The sequence below is a fragment of the Phyllobates terribilis genome, unplaced genomic scaffold, assembly GCF_046119375.1.
Source record: "Phyllobates terribilis strain yellow unplaced genomic scaffold, ASM4611937v1 Scaffold_76__1_contigs__length_6945272, whole genome shotgun sequence".
NCBI classification, from domain to species: Eukaryota; Metazoa; Chordata; class Amphibia; order Anura; family Dendrobatidae; genus Phyllobates; species Phyllobates terribilis.
Window position 1 is genome coordinate 1,258,425 of NW_027362836.1, and position 3,928 is coordinate 1,262,352.

The following is a 3,928-nucleotide window of genomic DNA, read 5'->3' on the forward strand; positions in this document are numbered from 1 at the left end:
CTTTACTTTATGCACTTCCTCTGTAATCCCTCCTGGAAATGTAAGAACTCTACTTTTTTGCACATCCCCTGTAATCCCTCCTGGAAATGTAAGGACTCTACTTTGTGCACTTCCTCTGTAATCCCTCCTGGAAATGTAAGAAATTTACTTCATGCACTTTCTCTGTAATCCCTCCTGGAAATGTAAGGACTCTATTTTGTGCATTTCCTCTATAATTCCTCCTGGAAATGTAAGAACTTTACTTTATGCACTTCCTCTGTAATCTCTCCTGGAAATGTAAGTACTTTACTTTATGCATTTCCTCTGTAATCCCTCCTGGAAATGTAAGAAATCTACTTTGTGCACATCCTCTGTAATCCCTCCTGGAAATATAAGAAATCTACTTTGTGCACTTCCTCTGTAATCCCTCCTGGGAATGTAAGAATGTTGTGCATTTCCTCTGTAATTCTTCCTGGAAATGTAAGAACTTTACTTTATGCACTTCCTCTGTAATCCTTCCTGGAAATGTAAGAACTCTACTTTGTGCACTTCCTCTTTAATTCCTCATGGAAATGTAAGAACTTTACTTTATGCACTTCCTCTGTAATCCCTCCTGGAAATGTAAGAACTTTACTTTGTGCACATCCCCTGTAATCCCTCCTGGAAATGTAAGGACTCTACTTTGTGCACTTCCTCTGTAATCCCTCCTGGAATTGTAAGAAATTTACTTTATGCACTTTCTCTGTAATCCCTCTCGGAAATGTAAGGACTCTATTTTGTGCATTTCCTCTATAATTCCTCCTGGAAATGTAAGAACTTTACTTTATGCACTTCCTCTGTAATCTCTCCTGGAAATGTAAGTACTTTACTTTATGCACTTCCTCTGTAATCCCTCCTGGAAATGTAAGAAATCTACTTTGTGCACTTCCTCTGTAATCCCTCCTGGAAATGTAAGCAATCTACTTTGTGCACTTCCTCTGTAATCCCTCCTGGGAATGTAAGAATGTTGTGCATTTCCTCTGTAATTCTTCCTGGAAATGTAAGAACTTTACTTTATGCACTTCCTCTGTAATCCCTCCTGGAAATGTAAGAACTTTACTTTATGCACTTCCTCAGTAATCCCTCCTGGAAATGTAAGAACTCTACTTTGTGCACTTCCTCTGTAATCCCTCCTGGAAATGTAAGAACTTTACTTTATGCACTTCCTCTGTAATCCCTCCTGGAGATGTAAAAACTCTACTTTGTGCATTTCCTCTATAATTCCTCCTGGAAATGTAAGAACTTTATGCACTTCTTCTGTAATCCCACCTGGAAATGTAAGAACTCTACTTTGTGCACTTCCTCTGTAAATCCTCCTGGAATTTTAAGAACTTTACTTTATGCACTTCCTCTGTAATACCTCCTGTAAATGTAAGCACTCTACTTTGTGCACTTCCTCTTTAATTCCTCATGGAAATGTAAGAACTTTACTTTATTCACTTCCTCTGCAATCCCTCCTGGAAATGTAAGAACTCTACTTTGTGCACATCCCCTGTAATCCCTCCTGGAAATGTAAGGACTCTACTTTGTGCACTTCCTCTGTAATCCCTCCTGGAAATGTAAGGAATTTACTTTATGCACTTTCTCTGTAATCCTTCCTGGAAATGTAAGGACTCTATTTTGTGCATTTCCTCTATAATTCCTCCTGGAAATGTAAGAACTTTACTTTATACACTTCCTCTGTAATCTCTCCTGGAAATGTAAGTACTTTACTTTATGCACTTCCTCTGTAATCCCTCCTGGAAATGTAAGAAATCTACTTTGTGCACTTCCTCTGTAATCCCACATGGAAATGTAAGAAATCTACTTTGTGCACTTCCTCTGTAATCCCTCCTGGGAATGTAGGAATGTTGTGCATTTCCTCTGTAATTCTTCCTGGAAATGTAAGAACTTACTTTATGCACTTCCTCTGTAAATCCTCCTGGAAATGTAAGAACTTTACTTTGTGCACTTCCTCTGTAATCCCTCCTGGAAATGTAAGGACTCTACTTTTTGCACTTCCTCTGTAATCCCTCCTGGAAATGTAAGAACTTTACTTTATGCACTTCCTCTTTAATCCCTCTTGGAAATGTAAGAACTTTACTTTATGCACTTCTTCTGTAATCCCTCCTGGAAATGTAAGAACTCTACTTTGTGCACTTCCTCTGTAATCCCTCCTGGAAATGTAAGAACTTTACTTTCTGCACTTCCTCTTTAATCCCTCCTGGAAATGTAAAAACTCTACTTTGTGCACTTCCTCTGTAATCCCTCCTGGAAATGTAAGAACTTTGTGCACTTCCTCTGTAATTCCTCCTGGAAATGTAAGAATTCTACTTTATGCAATTCCTCTGTAATCCCTCCTGGAAATGTAAGAACTCTACATTGTGCATTTCCTCTATAATTCCTCCTGGAAATGAAAGAACTTTACTTTATGCACTTCCTCAGTAATCCCTCCTGGAAATGTAAGAACTTTACTTTGTGCACTTCCTTTGTAAATCCTCCTGGAAATGTAAGAACTTTACTTTATGCACTTCCTCTGTAATCCCTCCTGGAAATGTAATGACTCTACTTTGTGCATTTCCTCTATAATTCCTCCTGGAAATGTAAGAACTTTACTTTATGCACTTCCTCTGTAATCCCTCCTGGAAATGTAAGAAATCTACTTTGTGCACTTCCTCTGTAATCCCTCCTGGAAATGTAAGAACGTTGTGCATTTCTTCTGTAATTGCTTCTGGAAATGTAAGAACATTACTTTATGCACATCCCCTGTAATCCCTCCTGGAAATGTAAGAACTTTACTTTATGCACTTCCTCCTGGAAATGTAAGAACTTTACTTTGTGCACATCCCCTGTTATCCCTCCTGGAAATGTAAGAACTTTACTTTATGCACTTCCTCCTGGAAATGTAAGAACTTTACTTTATGCACTTCCTCTGTTATCCCTCCTGGAAATGTAAGAACTCTACTTTGTGCATTTCCTCTATAATTCCTCCTGGTAATGTAAGAACTTTATGCACTTCTTCTGTAATCCCACCTGGAAATGAAAGAACTCTACTTTGTGCACTTCCTCTGTAAATCCTCCTGGAAATGTAAGAACTTTACTTTATGCACTTCCTCTGTAATACCTCCTGGAAATGTAAGAACTCTACTTTGTGCACTTCCTCTGTAATCCCTCCTGGAAATGTAAGAACTCTACTTTGTGCACATCCCCTGTAATCCCTCCTGGAAATGTAAGGACTTTACTTTGTGCACTTCCTCTGTAATCCCTCCTGGAAATGTAAGGACTCTATTTTGTGCATTTCCTCTATAATTCCTCCTGGAAATGTAAGAACGTTATGCACTTCCTCTGTAATCTCTCCTGGAAATGTAAGTACTTTACTTTATGCACTTCCTCTGTAATCCATCCTGGAAATGTAAGAAATCTACTTTGTGCACTTCCTCTGTAATCCCTCCTGGGAATGTAAGAATGTTGTGCATTTCCTCTGTAATTCTTCCTGGAAATGTAAGAACTTTACTTTATGCACTTCCTCTGTAATCCCTCCTGGAAATGTAAGAACTTTACTTTATGCACTTCCTCAGTAATCCCTCCTGGAAATGTAAGAACTTTACTTTATGCACTTCCTCTGTAAATCCTTCTGGAAATGTAAGAACTTTACTTTGTGCACTTCCTCTGTAATCCCTCCTGGAAATGTAAGGACTCAACATTGTGCACTTCCTCTGTAATCCCTCTTGGAAATGTAAGAACTTTACTTTATGCTCTTCCTCTGTAATCCCTCCTGGAAATGTAAGAACTTTACTTTATGCACTTCTTCTGTAATCCCTCCTGGAAATGTAAGAACTCTACTTTGTGCACTTCCTCTGTAATCCCTCCTGGAAATGTAAGAACTTTACTTTCTGCACTTCCTCTTTAATCCCTCCTGGAAATGTAAAAA